General features: G+C 40.4%; 18 non-coding genes across 18 annotated transcripts; all 18 read left to right on the plus strand.

Annotated features, from left to right (window-relative positions):
- Positions 1 to 282: 282 nt before the first annotated feature.
- TRNAV-AAC lies at positions 283 to 356 on the plus strand. Its single transcript has one exon. It is a non-coding gene; the product is annotated as a tRNA-Val (tRNA).
- Positions 357 to 1,173: 817 nt separating this feature from the next.
- On the plus strand, positions 1,174 to 1,247 carry TRNAV-AAC. The gene has a single exon. It is a non-coding gene; the product is annotated as a tRNA-Val (tRNA).
- Positions 1,248 to 2,064: 817 nt separating this feature from the next.
- On the plus strand, positions 2,065 to 2,138 carry TRNAV-AAC. The gene has a single exon. It is a non-coding gene; the product is annotated as a tRNA-Val (tRNA).
- Positions 2,139 to 2,955: 817 nt separating this feature from the next.
- On the plus strand, positions 2,956 to 3,029 carry TRNAV-AAC. Its single transcript has one exon. It is a non-coding gene; the product is annotated as a tRNA-Val (tRNA).
- An 816-nt stretch (positions 3,030 to 3,845) lies between these two features.
- TRNAV-AAC lies at positions 3,846 to 3,919 on the plus strand. Its single transcript has one exon. It is a non-coding gene; the product is annotated as a tRNA-Val (tRNA).
- Positions 3,920 to 4,736: 817 nt separating this feature from the next.
- TRNAV-AAC lies at positions 4,737 to 4,810 on the plus strand. The gene has a single exon. It is a non-coding gene; the product is annotated as a tRNA-Val (tRNA).
- Positions 4,811 to 5,627: 817 nt separating this feature from the next.
- On the plus strand, positions 5,628 to 5,701 carry TRNAV-AAC. The gene has a single exon. It is a non-coding gene; the product is annotated as a tRNA-Val (tRNA).
- An 817-nt stretch (positions 5,702 to 6,518) lies between these two features.
- TRNAV-AAC lies at positions 6,519 to 6,592 on the plus strand. The gene has a single exon. It is a non-coding gene; the product is annotated as a tRNA-Val (tRNA).
- Positions 6,593 to 7,409: 817 nt separating this feature from the next.
- Positions 7,410 to 7,483, plus strand: TRNAV-AAC. The gene has a single exon. It is a non-coding gene; the product is annotated as a tRNA-Val (tRNA).
- Positions 7,484 to 9,123: 1,640 nt separating this feature from the next.
- On the plus strand, positions 9,124 to 9,197 carry TRNAV-AAC. Its single transcript has one exon. It is a non-coding gene; the product is annotated as a tRNA-Val (tRNA).
- An 817-nt stretch (positions 9,198 to 10,014) lies between these two features.
- Positions 10,015 to 10,088, plus strand: TRNAV-AAC. The gene has a single exon. It is a non-coding gene; the product is annotated as a tRNA-Val (tRNA).
- Positions 10,089 to 10,905: 817 nt separating this feature from the next.
- Positions 10,906 to 10,979, plus strand: TRNAV-AAC. Its single transcript has one exon. It is a non-coding gene; the product is annotated as a tRNA-Val (tRNA).
- Positions 10,980 to 11,796: 817 nt separating this feature from the next.
- TRNAV-AAC lies at positions 11,797 to 11,870 on the plus strand. The gene has a single exon. It is a non-coding gene; the product is annotated as a tRNA-Val (tRNA).
- Positions 11,871 to 12,687: 817 nt separating this feature from the next.
- Positions 12,688 to 12,761, plus strand: TRNAV-AAC. The gene has a single exon. It is a non-coding gene; the product is annotated as a tRNA-Val (tRNA).
- Positions 12,762 to 13,577: 816 nt separating this feature from the next.
- Positions 13,578 to 13,651, plus strand: TRNAV-AAC. The gene has a single exon. It is a non-coding gene; the product is annotated as a tRNA-Val (tRNA).
- An 817-nt stretch (positions 13,652 to 14,468) lies between these two features.
- Positions 14,469 to 14,542, plus strand: TRNAV-AAC. The gene has a single exon. It is a non-coding gene; the product is annotated as a tRNA-Val (tRNA).
- Positions 14,543 to 15,358: 816 nt separating this feature from the next.
- On the plus strand, positions 15,359 to 15,432 carry TRNAV-AAC. The gene has a single exon. It is a non-coding gene; the product is annotated as a tRNA-Val (tRNA).
- An 817-nt stretch (positions 15,433 to 16,249) lies between these two features.
- On the plus strand, positions 16,250 to 16,323 carry TRNAV-AAC. Its single transcript has one exon. It is a non-coding gene; the product is annotated as a tRNA-Val (tRNA).
- The last annotated feature ends 3,286 nt before the right edge of the window (positions 16,324 to 19,609 follow it).

Here is a 19,609-nt window from a genome sequence, read left to right on the forward strand (position 1 = left end):
AAATATAAAAGGCCCAAAGTACACAGACCGGGTCGACACTCATAAGCGACCCTCAAGTGGCAATGCAGCTCTCAAACGCTCCCCCACCTCGAGCGACAGCTAGCGAAGACCTGAAAAAGAAATCTAAAATGCGGCGAGTAAAAAAAATGTACTCGGTAAGCAGCCTACTTGTAGGCTCTCATCGCATCCAGTTCCCACTAGGTTTCCACGGGCTTTTCAATAGGCTCTAGGAAGCTTGGGCTTAACTCTATGGTTGTCTGACCTTCTGGGGAGGCTCCCAACGGTGTCGTGGTGTAGTTGGTTATCACGTCAGTCTAACACACTGAAGGTCTCCAGTTCAAGTCTGGGCGACGCCATATTTGAAATTTTTAATTTTATTTTTGATTTTATAATCACCATTCATTTTGGACCTCTACGAGAAAGTTTAAGAGCTCTAGAGCTTTATATAAGCTCGAGAACCGTGCCCTCGAACACACATTGAGCGTGTAATTGATTGTTTTGGACTTCCATTGAAGAAATACTTGTCGGAATCGACAAGGACTAGGGTGGAATCATTGTGAGCACGTTGCATGCTTGATTCAGCCAAGAAATTTATGAACTAAACTTGGTATCAGAGGTCTAGGTTGATCGGTCCAACGGACTGTTTTCGCTGGACCAAGAGTCGTTGAGTCTTTCGTTACGTGATTTTTCGAGGCTTCAAATCTCAAACCGTGACGAAAATGAAAAAAAGAAAGGAAAATAAAAATAAAAGAAAAATTAAATTAAACATTAAAATAGTGCAATTTAAAATCAAACAACGCCGCGACTAAGACAAATTGAAAAGCAATACAAACATGCGGCGTTAAAGGTTTGTTACAGACGGAGAAAGGGTTCGGGATACTATTTCGAACGAAATATAAAAGGCCCAAAGTACACAGACCGGGTCGACACTCATAAGCGACCCTCAAGTGGCAATGCAGCTCTCAAACGCTCCCCCACCTCGAGCGACAACTAGCGAAGACCTGAAAAAGAAATCTAAAATACGGCGAGTAAAAAAAATGTACTCGGTAAGCAGCCTACTTGTAGGCTCTAACCGCATCCAGTTCCCAGTAGGTTTCCATGGGATTTTCAATAGGCTCTAGGAAGCTTGGGCTTAACTCTATGGTTGTCTGACCTTCTGGGGAGGCTCCTAACGGTGTCGTGGTGTAGTTGGTTATCACGTCAGTCTAACACACTGAAGGTCTCCAGTTCAAGTCTGGGCGACGCCATATTTGAAATTTTTATTTTTATTTTTGTTTTTATAATCTCGATTCATTGTGGACCTCTACGAGAAAGTTTAAGAGCTCTAGAGCTTGATATAAGCCCGAGAACCGTGCCCTCGAACACACATTGAGCGTGTAATTGATTGTGTTGGACTTCCATTGAAGAAATACTTGTCGGAATCGACAAGGACTAGGGTGGAATGATTGTGAGCACGTTGCATGCTTGATTCAGCCAAGAAATTTATGAACTAAACTTGGTATCAGAGGTCTAGGTTGATCGGTCCAACGGACTGTTTTCGCTGGACCAAGAGTCGTTGAGTCTTTCGTTACGTGATTTTTCGAGGCTTCAAATCTCAAACCGTGACGAAAATGACAAAAAGAAAGGAAAATAAAAATAAAAGCAAAATTAAATTAAACATTAAAATAGTGCAATTTAAAATCAAACAACGCCGCGACTAAGGCAAATTGAAAAGCAATACAAACATGCGCCGTTAAAGGTTTGTTACAGACGGAGAAAGGGTTCGGGATACTATTTCGAACGAAATATAAAAGGCCCAAAGTACACGGACTGGGTCGACACTCATAAGCGACCCTCAAGTGGCAATGCAGCTCTCAAACGCTCCCCCACCTCGAGCGACAGCTAGCGAAGACCTGAAAAAGAAATCTAAAATGCGGCGAGTAAAAAAAATGTACTCGGTAAGCAGCCTACTTGTAGGCTCTCATCGCATCCAGTTCCCAGTAGGTTTCCACGGGCTTTTCAATAAGCTCTAGGAAGCTTGGGCTTAACTCTATGGTTGTCTGACCTTCTGGGGAGGCTCCCAACGGTGTCGTGGTGTAGTTGGTTATCACGTCAGTCTAACACACTGAAGGTCTCCAGTTCAAGTCTGGGCGACGCCATATTTGAAATTTTTATTTTTATTTTTTTTTTTATAATCTCCATTCATTTTGGACCTCTACGAGAAAGTTTAAGAGCTCTAGAGCTTGATATAAGCCCGAGAACCGTGCCCTCGAACACACATTGAGCGTGTAATTGATTGTTTTGGACTTCCATTGAAGAAATACTTGTCGGAATCGACAAGGACTAGGGTGGAATCATTGTGAGCACGTTGCATGCTTGATTCAGCCAAGAAATTTATGAACTAAACTTGGTATCAGAGGTCTAGGTTGATCGGTCCAACGGACTGTTTAAGCTGGACCAAGAGTCGTTGAGTCTTTCGTTACGTGATTTTTCGAGGCTTCAAATCTCAAACCGTGACGAAAATGACAAAAAGAAAGGAAAATAAAAATAAAAGCAAAATTAAATTAAACATTAAAATAGTGCAATTTAAAATCAAACAACGCCGCGACTAAGACAAATTGAAAAGCAATACAAACATGCGCCGTTAAAGGTTTGTTACAGACGGAGAAAGGGTTCGGGATACTATTTCGAACGAAATATAAAAGGCCCAAAGTACACGGACTGGGTCGACACTCATAAGCGACCCTCAAGTGGCAATGCAGCTCTCAAACGCTCCCCCACCTCGAGCGACAGCTAGCGAAGACCTGAAAAAGAAATCTAAAATGCGGCGAGTAAAAAAAATGTACTCGGTAAGCAGCCTACTTGTAGGCTCTCATCGCATCCAGTTCCCAGTAGGTTTCCACGGGCTTTTCAATAAGCTCTAGGAAGCTTGGGCTTAACTCTATGGTTGTCTGACCTTCTGGGGAGGCTCCCAACGGTGTCGTGGTGTAGTTGGTTATCACGTCAGTCTAACACACTGAAGGTCTCCAGTTCAAGTCTGGGCGACGCCATATTTGAAATTTTTATTTTTATTTTTGTTTTTATAATCTGATTCATTTTGGACCTCTACGAGAAAGTTTAAGAGCTCTAGAGCTTGATATAAGCCCGAGAACCGTGCCCTCGAACACACATTGAGCGTGTAATTGATTGTTTTGGACTTCCATTGAAGAAATACTTGTCATAATCGACAAGGACTAGGGTGGAATAATTGTGAGCACGTTGCATGCTTGATTCAGCCAACAAATTTATGAACTAAACTTGGTATCAGAGGTCTAGGTTGATCGGTCCAACGGACTGTTTTCGCTGGACCAAGAGTCGTTGAGTCTTTCGTTACGTGATTTTTCGAGGCTTCAAATCTCAAACCGTGACGAAAATGACAAAAAGAAAGGAAAATAAAAATAAAAGCAAAATTAAATTAAACATTAAAATAGTGCAATTTAAAATCAAACAACGCCGCGACTAAGACAAATTGAAAAGCAATACAAACATGCGCCGTTAAAGGTTTGTTACAGACGGAGAAAGGGTTCGGGATACTATTTCGAACGAAATATAAAAGGCCCAAAGTACACAGACCGGGTCGACACTCATAAGCGACCCTCAAGTGGCAATGCAGCTCTCAAACGCTCCCCCACCTCGAGCGACAGCTAGCGAAGACCTGAAAAAGAAATCTAAAATGCGGCGAGTAAAAAAAATGTACTCGGTAAGCAGCCTACTTGTAGGCTCTCATCGCATCCAGTTCCCAGTAGGTTTCCACGGGCTTTTCAATAAGCTCTAGGAAGCTTGGGCTTAACTCTATGGTTGTCTGACCTTCTGGGGAGGCTCCCAACGGTGTCGTGGTGTAGTTGGTTATCACGTCAGTCTAACACACTGAAGGTCTCCAGTTCAAGTCTGGGCGACGCCATATTTGAAATTTTTATTTTTATTTTTGTTTTTATAATCTCCATTCATTTTGGACCTCTACGAGAAAGTTTAAGAGCTCTAGAGCTTGATATAAGCCCGAGAACCGTGCCCTCGAACACACATTGAGCGTGTAATTGATTGTTTTGGACTTCCATTGAAGAAATACTTGTCGGAATCGACAAGGACTAGGGTGGAATGATTGTGAGCACGTTGCATGCTTGATTCAGCCAAGAAATTTATGAACTAAACTTGGTATCAGAGGTCTAGGTTGATCGGTCCAACGGACTGTTTTCGCTGGACCAAGAGTCGTTGAGTCTTTCGTTACGTGATTTTTCGAGGCTTCAAATCTCAAACCGTGACGAAAATGAAAAAAAGAAAGGAAAAGAAAAATAAAAGAAAAATTAAATTAAACATTAAAATAGTGCAATTTAAAATCAAACAACGCCGCGACTAAGACAAATTGAAAAGCAATACAAACATGCGGCGTTAAAGGTTTGTTACAGACGGAGAAAGGGTTCGGGATACTATTTCGAACGAAATATAAAAGGCCCAAAGTACACAGACCGGGTCGACACTCATAAGCGACCCTCAAGTGGCAATGCAGCTCTCAAACGCTCCCCCACCTCGAGCGACAGCTAGCGAAGACCTGAAAAAGAAATCTAAAATACGGCGAGTAAAAAAAATGTACTCGGTAAGCAGCCTACTTGTAGGCTCTCATCGCATCCAGTTCTCAGTAGGTTTCCACGGCCTTTTCAATAGGCTCTAGGAAGCTTGGGCTTAACTCTATGGTTGTCTGAACTTCTAGGGAGGCTCCCAACGGTGTCGTGGTGTAGTTTGTTATCACGTCAGTCTAACACACTGAAGGTCTCCAGTTCAAGTCTGGGCGACGCCATATGTGAAATTTTTATTTTTATTTTAGTTTTTATAATCTCGATTCATTTTGGACCTCTACGAGAAAGTTTAAGAGCTCTAGAGCTTGATATAAGCCCGAGAACCGTGCCCTCGAACACACATTGAGCGTGTAATTGATTGTTTTGGACTTCCATTGAAGAAATACTTGTCGGAATCGACAAGGACTAGGGTGGAATAATTGTGAGCACGTTGCATGCTTGATTCAGCCAAGAGATTTATGAACTAAACTTGGTATGAGAGGTCTAGGTTGATCGGTCCAACGGACTGTTTTCGCTGGACCAAGAGTCGTTGAGTCTTTCGTTACGTGATTTTTCGAGGCTTCAAATCTCAAACCGTGACGAAAATGACAAAAAGAAAGGAAAATAAAAATAGAAGAAAAATTAAATTAAACATTAAAATAGTGCAATTTAAAATCAAACAACGCCGCGACTAAGACAAATTGAAAAGCAATACAAACATGCGCCGTTAAAGGTTTGTTACAGACGGAGAAAGGGTTCGGGATACTATTTCGAACGAAATATAAAAGGCCCAAAGTACACAGACCGGGTCGACACTCATAAGCGACCCTCAAGTGGCAATGCAGCTCTCAAACGCTCCCCCACCTCGAGCGACAGCTAGCGAAGACCTGAAAAAGAAATCTAAAATGCGGCGAGTAAAAAAAATGTACTCGGTAAGCAGCCTACTTGTAGGCTCTCATCGCATCCAGTTCCCAGTAGGTTTCCACGGGCTTTTCAATAGGCTCTAGGAAGCTTGGGCTTAACTCTATGGTTGTCTGACCTTCTGGGGAGGCTCCCAACGGTGTCGTGGTGTAGTTGGTTATCACGTCAGTCTAACACACTGAAGGTCTCCAGTTCAAGTTTGGGCGACGCCATATTTGAAATTTTTATTTTTATTTTTGTTTTTATAATCTCGATTCATTTTGGACCTCTACGAGAAAGTTTAAGAGCTCTAGAGCTTGATATAAGCCCGAGAACCGTGCCCTCGAACACACATTGAGCGTGTAATTGATTGTTTTGGACTTCCATTGAAGAAATACTTGTCGGAATCGACAAGGACTAGGGTGGAATAATTGTGAGCACGTTGCATGCTTGATTCAGCCAAGAAATTTATGAACTAAACTTGGTATCAGAGGTCTAGGTTGATCGGTCCAACGGACTGTTTTCGCTGGACCAAGAGTCGTTGAGTCTTTCGTTACGTGATTTTTCGAGGCTTCAAATCTCAAACCGTGACGAAAATGACAAAAAGAAAGGAAAATAAAAATAGAAGAAAAATTAAATTAAACATTAAAATAGTGCAATTTAAAATCAAACAACGCCGCGACTAAGACAAATTGAAAAGCAATACAAACATGCATCGTTAGAAGTTTGTTACACACGGAGAAAGGGTTCGGGATACTATTTCGAACGAAATATAAAAGGCCCAAAGTACACAGACCGGGTCGACACTCATAAGCGACCCTCAAGTGGCAATGCAGCTCTCAAACGTTCCCACACCTCGAGCGACGGCTAGCGAACACATGAAAAAGAAATCTAAAATGCGGCGAGTAAAAAAAATGTACTCGGTAAGCAGCCTACTTGTAGGCTCTCATCGCATCCAGTTCTCAGTAGGTTTCCACGGGCTTTTCAATATGCTCTAGGAAGCTTGGGCTTAACTCTATGGTTGTCTGACCTTCTGGGGAGGCTCCCAACGGTGTCGTGGTGTAGTTGGTTATCACGTCAGTCTAACACACTGAAGGTCTCCAGTTCAAGTTTGGGCGACGCCATATTTGAAATTTTTATTTTTATTTTTGTTTTTATAATCTCGATTCATTTTGGACCTCTACGAGAAAGTTTAAGAGCTCTAGAGCTTGATATAAGCCCGAGAACCGTGCCCTCGAACACACATTGAGCGTGTAATTGATTGTTTTGGACTTCCATTGAAGAAATACTTGTCGGAATCGACAAGGACTAGGGTGGAATCATTGTGAGCACGTTGCATGCTTGATTCAGCCAAGAAATTTATGAACTAAACTTGGTATCAGAGGTCTAGGTTGATCGGTCCAACGGACTGTTTTTGCTGGACCAAGAGTCGTTGAGTCTTTCGTTACGTGATTTTTCGAGGCTTCAAATCCCAAACCGGGACGAAAATGACTAAAAGAAAGGAAAATAAAAATAAAAGCAAAATTAAATTAAACATTAAAATAGTGCAATTTAAAATCAAACAACGCCGCGACTAAGACAAATTGAAAAGCATTACAAACATGCGCCGATAAAGGTTTGTTACAGACGGGGAAAGGGTTCGGGATACTATTTCGAACGAAATATAAAAGGCCCAAAGTACACAGACCGGGTCGACACTCATAAGCGACCCTCAAGTGGCAATGCAGCTCTCAAACGCTCCCCCACCTCGAGCGACGGCTAGCGAAGACCTGAAAAAGAAATCTAAAATGCGGCGAGTAAATAAAATGTACTCGGTAAGAAGCCTACTTGTAGGCTCTCATCGCATCCAGTTCTAAGTAGGTTTCCACGGGCTTTTCAATAGGCTCTAGGAAGCTTGGGCTTAACTCTATGGTTGTCTGACCTTCTGGGGAGGCTCCCAACGGTGTCGTGGTGTAGTTGGTTATCACGTCAGTCTAACACACTGAAGGTCTCCAGTTCAAGTCTGGGCGACGCCATATTTGAAATTTTTATTTTTATTTTTGTTTTTATAATCTCGATTCATTTTGGACCTCTACGAGAAAGTTTAAGAGCTCTAGAGCTTGATATAAGCCCGAGAACCGTGCCCTCGAACACACATTGAGCGTGTAATTGATTGTTTTGGACTTCCATTGAAGAAATACTTGTCATAATCGACAAGGACTAGGGTGGAATCATTGTGAGCACGTTGCATGCTTGATTCAGCCAAGAAATTTATGAACTAAACTTGGTATCAGAGGTCTAGGTTGATCGGTCCAACGGACTGTTTTCGCTGGACCAAGAGTCGTTGAGTCTTTCGTTACGTGATTTTTCGAGGCTTCAAATCTCAAACCGGGACGAAAATGACAAAAAGAAAGGAAAATAAAAATAAAAGCAAAATTAAATTAAACATTAAAATAGTGCAATTTAAAATCAAACAACGCCGCGACTAAGACAAATTGAAAAGCAATACAAACATGCGCCGTTAAAGGTTTGTTACAGACGGAGAAAGGGTTCGGGATACTATTTCGAACGAAATATAAAAGGCCCAAAGTACACAGACTGGGTCGACACTCATAAGCGACCCTCAAGTGGCAATGCAGCTCTCAAACGCTCCCCCACCTCGAGCGACAGCTAGCGAAGACCTGAAAAAGAAATCTAAAATGCGGCGAGTAAAAAAAATGTACTCGGTAAGCAGCCTACTTGTAGGCTCTCATCGCATCCAGTTCCCAGTAGGTTTCCACGGGCTTTTCAATAGGCTCTAGGAAGCTTGGGCTTAACTCTATGGTTGTCTGACCTTCTGGGGAGGCTCCCAACGGTGTCGTGGTGTAGTTGGTTATCACGTCAGTCTAACACACTAAAGGTCTCCGGTTCAAGTCTGTGCGACGCCTTTAAGAGCTCTAGAGCTTGATATAAGCCCGAGAACCGTGCCCTCGAACACACATTGAGCGTGTAATTGATTGTTTTGGACTTCCATTGAAGAAATACTTGTCGGAATCGACAAGGACTAGGGTGGAATCATTGTGAGCACGTTGCATGCTTGATTCAGCCAAGAAATTTATGAATTAAACTTGGTATGAGAGGTCTAGGTTGATCGGTCCAACGGACTGTTTTAGCTGGACCAAGAGTCGTTGAGTCTTTCGTTACGTGATTTTTCGAGGCTTCAAATCTCAAACCGGGACGAAAATGACAAAAAGAAAGGAAAATAAAAATAAAAGCAAAATTAAATTAAACATTAAAATAGTGCAATTTAAAATCAAACAACGCCGCGACTAAGACAAATTGAAAAGCAATACAAACATGCGCCGTTAAAGGTTTGTTACAGACGGAGAAAGGGTTCGGGATACTATTTCGAACGAAATATAAAAGGCCCAAAGTACACAGACCGGGTCGACAGTCTTAAGCGACCCTCAAGTGGCAATGCAGCTCTCAAACGCTCCCCCACCTCGAGCGACGGCTAGCGAAGACCTGAAAAAGAAATCTAAAATGCGGCGAGTAAATAAAATGTACTCGGTAAGCAGCCTACTTGTAGGCTATCATCGCATCCAGTTCTCAGTAGGTTTCCACGGGCTTTTCAATAGGCTCTAGGAAGCTTGGGCTTAACTCTATGGTTGTCTGACCTTCTGGGGAGGCTCCCAACGGTGTCGTGGTGTAGTTGGTTATCACGTCAGTCTAACACACTGAAGGTCTCCAGTTCAAGTCTGGGCGACGCCATATTTGAAATTTTTATTTTTATTTTTGTTTTTATAATCTCGATTCATTTTGGACCTCTACGAGAAAGTTTAAGAGCTCTAGAGCTTGATATAAGCCCGAGAACCGTGCCCTCGAACACACATTGAGCGTGTAATTGATTGTTTTGGACTTCCATTGAAGAAATACTTGTCGGAATCGACAAGGACTAGGGTGGAATGATTGTGAGCACGTTGCATGCTTGATTCAGCCTAGAAATTTATGAACTAAACTTGGTATGAGAGGTCTAGGTTGATCGGTCCAACGGACTGTTTAAGCTGGACCAAGAGTCGTTGAGTCTTTCGTTACGTGATTTTTCGAGGCTTCAAATCTCAAACCGTGACGAAAATGACAAAAAGAAAGGAAAATAAAAATAAAAGCAAAATTAAATTAAACATTAAAATAGTGCAATTTAAAATCAAACAACGCCGCGACTAAGACAAATTGAAAAGCAATACAAACATGCGCCGTTAAAGGTTTGTTACAGAAGGAGAAAGGGTTCGGGATACTATTTCGAACGAAATATAAAAGGCCCAAAGTACACAGACCGGGTCGACAGTCATAAGCGACCCTCAAGTGGCAATGCAGCTCTCAAACGCTCCCCCACCTCGAGCGACGGCTAGCGAAGACCTGAAAAAGAAATCTAAAATGCGGCGAGTAAATAAAATGTACTCGGTAAGCAGCCTACTTGTAGGCTATCATCGCATCCAGTTCTCAGTAGGTTTCCACGGGCTTTTCAATAGGCTCTAGGAAGCTTGGGCTTAACTCTATGGTTGTCTGACCTTCTGGGGAGGCTCCCAACGGTGTCGTGGTGTAGTTGGTTATCACGTCAGTCTAACACACTGAAGGTCTCCAGTTCAAGTCTGGGCGACGCCATATTTAAAATTTTAATTTTAATTTTTGTTTTTATAATCTCGATTCATTTTGGACCTCTACGAGAAAGTTTAAGAGATCTAGAGCTTGATATAAGCCCGAGAACCGTGCCCTCGAACACACATTGAGCGTGTAATTGATTGTTTTGGACTTCCATTGAAGAAATACTTGTCGGAATCGACAAGGACTAGGGTGGAATCATTGTGAGCACGTTGCATGCTTGATTCAGCCAAGAAATTTATGAACTAAACTTGGTATCAGAGGTCTAGGTTGATCGGTCCAACGGACTGTTTAAGCTGGACCAAGAGTCGTTGAGTCTTTCGTTACGTGATTTTTCGAGGCTTCAAATCTCAAACCGGGACAAAAATGACAAAAAGAAAGGAAAATAAAAATAAAAGCAAAATTAAATTAAACATTAAAATAGTGCAATTTAAAATCAAACAACGCCGCGACTAAGACAAATTGAAAAGCAATACAAACATGCGCCGTTAAAGGTTTGTTACAGACGGAGAAAGGGTTCGGGATACTATTTCGAACGAAATATAAAAGGCCCAAAGTACACAGACCGGGTCGACACTCATAAGCGACCCTCAAGTGGCAATGCAGCTCTCAAACGCTCCCCCACCTCGAGCGACGGCTAGCGAAGACCTGAAAAAGAAATCTAAAATGAGGCGAGTAAATAAAATGTACTCGGTAAGCAGCCTACTTGTAGGCTATCATCGCATCCAGTTCTCAGTAGGTTTCCACGGGCTTTTCAATAGGCTCTAGGAAGCTTGGGCTTAACTCTATGGTTGTCTGACCTTCTGGGGAGGCTCCCAACGGTGTCGTGGTGTAGTTGGTTATCACGTCAGTCTAACACACTGAAGGTCTCCAGTTCAAGTCTGGGCGACGCCATATTTGAAATTTTTATTTTTATTTTTGTTTTTATAATCTCGATTCATTTTGGACCTCTACGAGAAAGTTTAAGAGCTCTAGAGCTTGATATAAGCCCGAGAATCGTGCCCTCGAACACACATTGAGCGTGTAATTGATTGTTTTGGACTTCCATTGAAGAAATACTTGTCGGAATCGACAAGCACTAGGGTGGAATCATTGTGAGCACGTTGCATGCTTGATTCTGCCAAGAAATTTATGAACTAAACTTGGTATCAGAGGTCTAGGTTGATCGGTCCAACGGACTGTTTAAGCTGGACCAAGAGTCGTTGAGTCTTTCGTTACGTGATTTTTCGAGGCTTCAAATCTCAAACCGTGACGAAAATGACAAAAAGAAAGGAAAATAAAAATAAAAGCAAAATTAAATTAAACATTAAAATAGTGCAATTTAAAATCAAACAACGCCGCGACTAAGACAAATTGAAAAGCAATACAAACATGCGCCGTTAAAGGTTTGTTACAGACGGAGAAAGGGTTCGGGATACTATTTCGAACGAAATATAAAAGGCCCAAAGTACACAGACCGGGTCGACACTCATAAGCGACCCTCAAGTGGCAATGCAGCTCTCAAACGCTCCCCCACCTCGAGCGACGGCTAGCGAAGACCTGAAAAAGAAATCTAAAATGCGGCGAGTAAAAAAAATGTACTCGGTAAGCAGCCTACTTGTAGGCTATCATCGCATCCAGTTCTCAGTAGGTTTCCACGGGCTTTTCAATAGGCTCTAGGAAGCTTGGGCTTAACTCTATGGTTGTCTGACCTTCTGGAGAGGCTCCCAACGGTGTCGTGGTGTAGTTGGTTATCACGTCAGTCTAACACACTGAAGGTCTCCAGTTCAAGTCTGGGCGACGCCATATTTGAAATTTTTATTTTTATTTTTGTTTTTATAATCTCGATTCATTTTGGACCTCTACGAGAAAGTTTAAGAGCTCTAGAGCTTGATATAAGCCCGAGAATCGTGCCCTCGAACACACATTGAGCGTGTAATTGATTGTTTTGGACTTCCATTGAAGAAATACTTGTCGGAATCGACAAGGACTAGGGTGGAATGATTGTGAGCACGTTGCATGCTTGATTCAGCCAAGAAATTTATGAACTAAACTTGGTATCAGAGGTCTAGGTTGATCGGTTCAACGGACTGTTTTCGCTGGACCAAGAGTCGTTGAGTCTTTTGTTACGTGATTTTTCGAGGCTTCAAATCTCAAACCGTGACGAAAATGACAAAAAGAAAGGAAAATAAAAATAAAAGCAAAATTAAATTAAACATTAAAATAGTGCAATTTAAAATCAAACAACGCCGCGACTAAGACAAATTGAAAAGCAATACAAACATGCGCCGTTAAAGGTTTGTTACAGACGGAGAAAGGGTTCGGGATACTATTTCGAACGAAATATAAAAGGCCCAAAGTACACAGACCGGGTCGACACTTATAAGCGACCCTCAAGTGGCAATGCAGCTCTCAAACGCTCCCACACCTCGAGCGACGGCTAGCGAAGACCTGAAAAAGAAATCTAAAATGCGGCGAGTAAATAAAATGTACTCGGTAAGCTGCCTACTTGTAGGCTATCATCGCATCCAGTTCTCAGTAGGTTTCCACGGGCTTTTCAATATGCTCTAGGAAGCTTGGGCTTAACTCTATGGTTGTCTGACCTTCTGGGGAGTCTCCCAACGGTGTCGTGGTGTAGTTGGTTATCACGTTAGTCTAACACACTGAAGGTCTCCAGTTCAAGTCTGGGCGACGCCATATTTGAAATTTTTATTTTTATTTTTGTTTTTATAATCTCGATTCATTTTGGACCTCTACGAGAAAGTTTAGGAGCTCTAGAGCTTGATATAAGCCCGAGAACCGTGCCTCGAACACACATTGAGCGTGTAATTGATTGTTTTGGACTTCCATTGAAGAAATACTTGTCGGAATCGACAAGGACTAGGGTGGAATCATTGTGAGCACGTTGCATGCTTGATTCAGCCAAGAAATTTATGAACTAAACTTGGTATGAGAGGTCTAGGTTGATCGGTCCAACGGACTGTTTAAGCTGGACCAAGAGTCGTTGAGTCTTTCGTTACGTGATTTTTCGAGGCTTCAAATCTCAAACCGTGACGAAAATGACAAAAAGAAAGGAAAATAAAAATAAAAGCAAAATTAAATTAAACATTAAAATAGTGCAATTTAAAATCAAACAACGCCGCGACTAAGACAAATTGAAAAGCAATACAAACATGCGCCGTTAAAGGTTTGTTACAGACGGAGAAAGGGTTCGGGATACTATTTCGAACGAAATATAAAAGGCCCAAAGTACACAGACTGGGTCGACACTCATAAGCGACCCTCAAGTGGCAATGCAGCTCTCAAACGCTCCCCCACCTCGAGCGACGGCTAGCGAAGACCTGAAAAAGAAATCTAAAATGCGGCGAGTAAAAAAAATGTACTCGGTAAGCAGCCTACTTGTAGGCTATCATCGCATCCAGTTCTCAGTAGGTTTCCACGGGCTTTTCAATAGGCTCTAGGAAGCTTGGGCTTAACTCTATGGTTGTCTGACCTTCTGGGGAGGCTCCCAACGGTGTCGTGGTGTAGTTGGTTATCACGTCAGTCTAACACACTGAAGGTCTCCAGTTCAAGTCTGGGCGACGCCATATTTGAAATTTTTATTTTTATTTTTGTTTTTATAATCACGATTCATTTTGGACCTCTACGAGAAAGTTTAAGAGCTCTAGAGCTTGATATAAGCCCGAGAACCGTGCCCTCGAACACACATTGAGCGTGTAATTGATTGTTTTGGACTTCCATTGAAGAAATACTTGTCATAATCGACAAGGACTAGGGTGGAATCATTGTGAGCACGTTGCATGCTTGATTCAGCCAAGAAATTTATGAACTAAACTTGGTATCAGAGGTCTAGGTTGATCGGTCCAACGGACTGTTTTAGCTGGACCAAGAGTCGTTGAGTCTTTCGTTACGTGATTTTTCGAGGCTTCAAATCTCAAACCGTGACGAAAATGACAAAAAGAAAGGAAAATAAAAATAAAAGCAAAATTAAATTAAACATTAAAATAGTGCAATTTAAAATCAAACAACGCCGCGACTAAGACAAATTGAAAAGCAATACAAACATGCGCCGTTAAAGGTTTGTTACAGACGGAGAAAGGGTTCGGGATACTATTTCGAACGAAATATAAAAGGCCCAAAGTACACAGACCGGGTCGACACTCATAAGCGACCCTCAAGTGGCAATGCAGCTCTCAAACGCTCCCCCACCTCGAGCGACAGCTAGCGAAGACCTGAAAAAGAAATCTAAAATGCGGCGAGTAAATAAAATGTACTCGGTAAGCAGCCTACTTGTAGGCTATCATCGCATCCAGTTCTCAGTAGGTTTCCACGGGCTTTTCAATAGGCTCTAGGAAGCTTGGGCTTAACTCTATGGTTGTCTGACCTTCTGGGGAGTCTCCCAACGGTGTCGTGGTGTAGTTGGTTATCACGTCAGTCTAACACACTGAAGGTCTCCAGTTCAAGTCTGGGCGACTCCATATTTGAAATTTTTATTTTTATTTTTGTTTTTATAATCTCGATTCATTTTGGACCTCTACGAGAAAGTTTAAGAGCTCTAGAGCTTGATATAAGCCCGAGAACCGTGCCTCGAACACACATTGAGCGTGTAATTGATTGTTTTGGACTTCCATTGAAGAAATACTTGTCGGAATCGACAAGGACTAGGGTGGAATCATTGTGAGCACGTTGCATGCTTGATTCAGCCAAGAAATTTATGAACTAAACTTGGTATCAGAGGTCTAGGTTGATCGGTCCAACGGACTGTTTTAGCTGGACCAAGAGTCGTTGAGTCTTTCGTTACGTGATTTTTCGAGGCTTCAAATCTCAAACCGTGACGAAAATGACAAAAAGAAAGGAAAATAAAAATAAAAGCAAAATTAAATTAAACATTAAAATAGTGCAATTTAAAATCAAACAACGCCGCGACTAAGACAAATTGAAAAGCAATACAAACATGCGCCGTTAAAGGTTTGTTACAGACGGAGAAAGGGTTCGGGATACTATTTCGAACGAAATATAAAAGGCCCAAAGTACACAGACCGGGTCGACACTCATAAGCGACCCTCAAGTGGCAATGCAGCTCTCAAACGCTCCCCCACCTCGAGCGACGGCTAGCGAAGACCTGAAAAAGAAATCTAAAATGCGGCGAGTAAATAAAATGTACTCGGTAAGCAGCCTACTTGTAGGCTATCATCGCATCCAGTTCTCAGTAGGTTTCCACGGGCTTTTCAATAGGCTCTAGGAAGCTTGGGCTTAACTCTATGGTTGTCTGACCTTCTGGGGAGGCTCCCAACGGTGTCGTGGTGTAGTTGGTTATCACGTCAGTCTAACACACTGAAGGTCTCCAGTTCAAGTCTGGGCGACGCCATATTTGAAATTTTTATTTTTATTTTTGTTTTTATAATCTCGATTCATTTTGGACCTCTACGAGAAAGTTTAAGAGCTCTAGAGCTTGATATAAGCCCGAGAATCGTGCCCTCGAACACACATTGAGCGTGTAATTGATTGTTTTGGACTTCCATTGAAGAAATACTTGTCGGAATCGACAAGGACTAGGGTGGAATGATTGTGAGCACGTTGCATGCTTGATTCAGCCAAGAAATTTATGAACTAAACTTGGTATCAGAGGTCTAGGTTGATCGGTCCAACGGACTGTTTTAGCTGGACCAAGAGTCGTTGAGTCTTTCGTTACGTGATTTTTCGAGGCTTCAAATCTCAAACCGTGACGAAAATGACAAAAAGAAAGGAAAATAAAAATAAAAGCAAAATTAAATTAAACATTAAAATAGTGCAATTTAAAATCAAACAACGCCGCGACTAAGACAAATTGAAAAGCAATACAAACATGCGCCGTTAAAGGTTTGTTACAGACGGAGAAAGGGTTCGGGATACTATTTCGAACGAAATATAAAAGGCCCAAAGTACACAGACTGGGTCGACACTCATAAGCGACCCTCAAGTGGCAATGCAGCTCTCAAACGCTCCCCCACCTCGAGCGACGGCTAGCGAAGACCTGAAAAAGAAATCTAAAATGCGGCGAGTAAATAAAATGTACTCGGTAAGCAGCCTACTTGTAGGCTATCATCGCATCCAGTTCTCAGTAGGTTTCCACGGGCTTTTCAATAGGCTCTAGGAAGCTTGGGCTTAACTCTATGGTTGTCTGACCTTCTGGAGAGGCTCCCAACGGTGTCGTGGTGTAGTTGGTTATCACGTCAGTCTAACACACTGAAGGTCTCCAGTTCAAGTCTGGGCGACGCCATATTTGAAATTTTTATTTTTATTTTTGTTTTTATAATCTCGATTCATTTTGGACCTCTACGAGAAAGTTTAAGAGCTCTAGAGCTTGATATAAGCCCGAGAACCGTGCCCTCGAACACACATTGAGCGTGTAATTGATTGTTTTGGACTTCCATTGAAGAAATACTTGTCGGAATCGACAAGGACTAGGGTGGAATCATTGTGAGCACGTTGCATGCTTGATTCAGCCAAGAAATTTATGAACTAAACTTGGTATCAGAGGTCTAGGTTGATCGGTCCAACGGACTGTTTAAGCTGGACCAAGAGTCGTTGAGTCTTTCGTTACGTGATTTTTCGAGGCTTCAAATCTCAAACCGTGACGAAAATGACAAAAAGAAAGGAAAATAAAAATAAAAGCAAAATTAAATTAAACATTAAAATAGTGCAATTTAAAATCAAAACGCCGCGACTAAGACAAATTGAAAAGCAATACAAACATGCGCCGTTAAAGGTTTGTTACAGACGGAGAAAGGGTTCGAGATATGAAATATAAAAGACCCAAAATACATAGATCGAGTCAATACTCATAAACGACCCTCAAGTGACAATGCATTTCAATATTATTAACAATTTTTTTTGCAATGTAATATTGTTTACTAACTTTAAACCATAATTGATAATCGATAGATTGCACCTCAATATTATTAACTAATATGGAACCATAATTTATGGTCAATAGATTGCAAATAAATTTTCATTCGCTTATGTTTTAGGCACCTCAATATTATTAATAATTTTTATTGTAACATAACAACGTTTACTAACATTCAACCATAATTGATAATCAATAGATTGTACGTTCAAATAATAACTAATATTCAACCATAATTGATAATCAATAGATTACTTGTAAATTATTTTTCTAGTTTTCGAAGCCTAATTTGTTCCATCAAAATAAGGACACTAGGGGTTGATAAGTGCCAACAATGCTGGATTTTTTAAAGTTAGATGTCTTTTTAAAATCCTTGCAAACGTTCGCAAAAGAAGCTAACTTAACGAATTGATTCCAATCAAGAGCTGGTTAAAGATGAATGACTCTTAGATCGAACTTGGAATCTATTCTAGCCATTCTTAGATTCCAAGACGACTCACTCCATAGTTAGCTGGATCAAAACTAATTCAATGAATCGATTTAGACATCAAACCTAAAGCAAGGTTTGAAAAAGAATAATACCAAAAAGGTATCAAGAAAACACACCGATTTTCTTTGTATTCAACAATGATTTTAAGCATGAATATTACATGTCTTTAAATAGACTAAAAAGATAACCAAATATAATGAAGTTCATCTACCAACTACAAATTACAACTATCAATAAAAGCTTGTAAATACAAAAATACAAAACGAAGAAAATAAGACAAACATAAATTGTCTTAATTGGTAATTCAACAACCAAAGGCAAAGTCTTCTAATCACTTTTCAATGTTAGCCACTTCATTATTTTCTTGATTTAATATGCTAATGATATAAAAAAATTTGGGCTCAAAAGTGTTTGTTTCAACTTGTACACTAGCTAGCCTTTGAAGGTAATGTATAGGCCTCTTGTATCTTCTTTGCCTTGCTTCTTGTAATTGGTCTTTCAGGTACATGCAAAGGGCCAGTAATTAAATTGATACAAGCTAAAGTTGTTATTAACCGGCCGTTTTGTTATAAGCTCTAACAATAAAGTTTATATATATCTATATATATATATATATAATCTATAAGAGCAACTTGCTCTCAATACTAATTGTTGTCACGATGACTTTAGAGGGTTGAATAGGATTTTAGTAATAAAATTATTTAAGTATACTTAACTTTTCGTATTATTAAAACTTTTAGAAATAACTAAAGATAATCATTAATATAATAAGTATATAAAAAATAATTCAATTCAAAACAATACACTATCACAAAAAAAAAAAAACTTAGAATATGCCATAAATTGCAATAATAATTTTGAAATTAAATAGAAAAGTAGTTTTGGAGTGGTTTGTCAAATGCTATTTACTCTACTCTCTCAACCACCTCTTGTAAATTTGAATATAAAACTTTACTGACTCTTTCCTCCCTCAGAATTGAACAGCTACCTAGCTCTTTTAGGAGGTCAGGAGCAAACTCAATCCTTTTTACCTAGCTCTTTTAGGAGGTCAAGAGCAAACTCAATCCTTTTTACGACCAAAATCTAACAATTACCATAATTGAAATTTTATATAAAAAAAAGAGTAGTTGCTCAAGTTGAGCACTTACAACTATTTCCTCACAATACAATAAAACTATCTCCTCACAATACAATAAAATATCTCTGAAGAATTAGATGCTCAAGTTGAGCACTCACAGCTATTTTTTCACAATACAATAAAAATATCTTAAGTTTCACAATTATTTCCTCAAAATACAATAAAAATATCTATGAAGAGAAATAAAATTGGAAAGTTGGAGAAAAAAAAAATTGAGTCATCAGAAAACTCAAAAATTCCAACGACTCCGGAATTTTCAGGCAATTCACGGAGTAAGCGTTCCACGCTTCCTTGACACTCTTGGAGAAAAAAAAATTGAGTCACCAGAAAACTCCAAAATTTCAGCGCCTCACCGAAATTCTCAGGCAACGCACAGAGTAAGCGGTTCCACGCTTCCTCGACACTCACGTTACACCCAAGTCATCGCAACTTTTCTGCTGCTTCTCTTAGAGACCACCGGCAAGGAAAAGAGAAGGAACGAGAGAGAGAACGAGAAATGTCTAGCTCTGTGAGAGAAAGAGAAACATTGTTTGGCAAACCACAAAAGAAATAACTCTGATATAGACGGGATATGATAGGTTTCTTAAAATACTCAAAGTCATGTGAACTCTCATTTTTATAGGTAAACGCAAGACTCCCTGTACGGCTAACGATGGCATCGCAACCTAGAAAACCGTGGTACATACATAAGGTAGTTTGCAATTTGAATTTAGTAGACGGTAGGTTAGTATAGGCCAGTTTGCATTTCCATATAGTAGCATATAAGTTAGTATATGACATCTTAACTTTATGTTATTTTCAATTTTTATTATTTTATTTATACATAACTCGTCGTTACCTCTCACATTTGGTTATTTTTTATTTCAGCTCTAACTTTTTCGTTTGAGCTATGATTTGAGTGATTCAAGAAACGTTAGAAATTGATAATAAATTAAATGTATAATTAATTAATTTGAAAAAAAAAAATAAATAAACATTTATTATTCTCATTTGTGTGGAACAAAATCATATTCTGAACTACACAGGAA

This window comes from Cucurbita moschata, unplaced genomic scaffold (genome assembly GCF_002738365.1).
Source record: "Cucurbita moschata cultivar Rifu unplaced genomic scaffold, Cmos_1.0 Cmo_Scf00012, whole genome shotgun sequence".
Taxonomy (NCBI): Eukaryota; Viridiplantae; Streptophyta; class Magnoliopsida; order Cucurbitales; family Cucurbitaceae; genus Cucurbita; species Cucurbita moschata.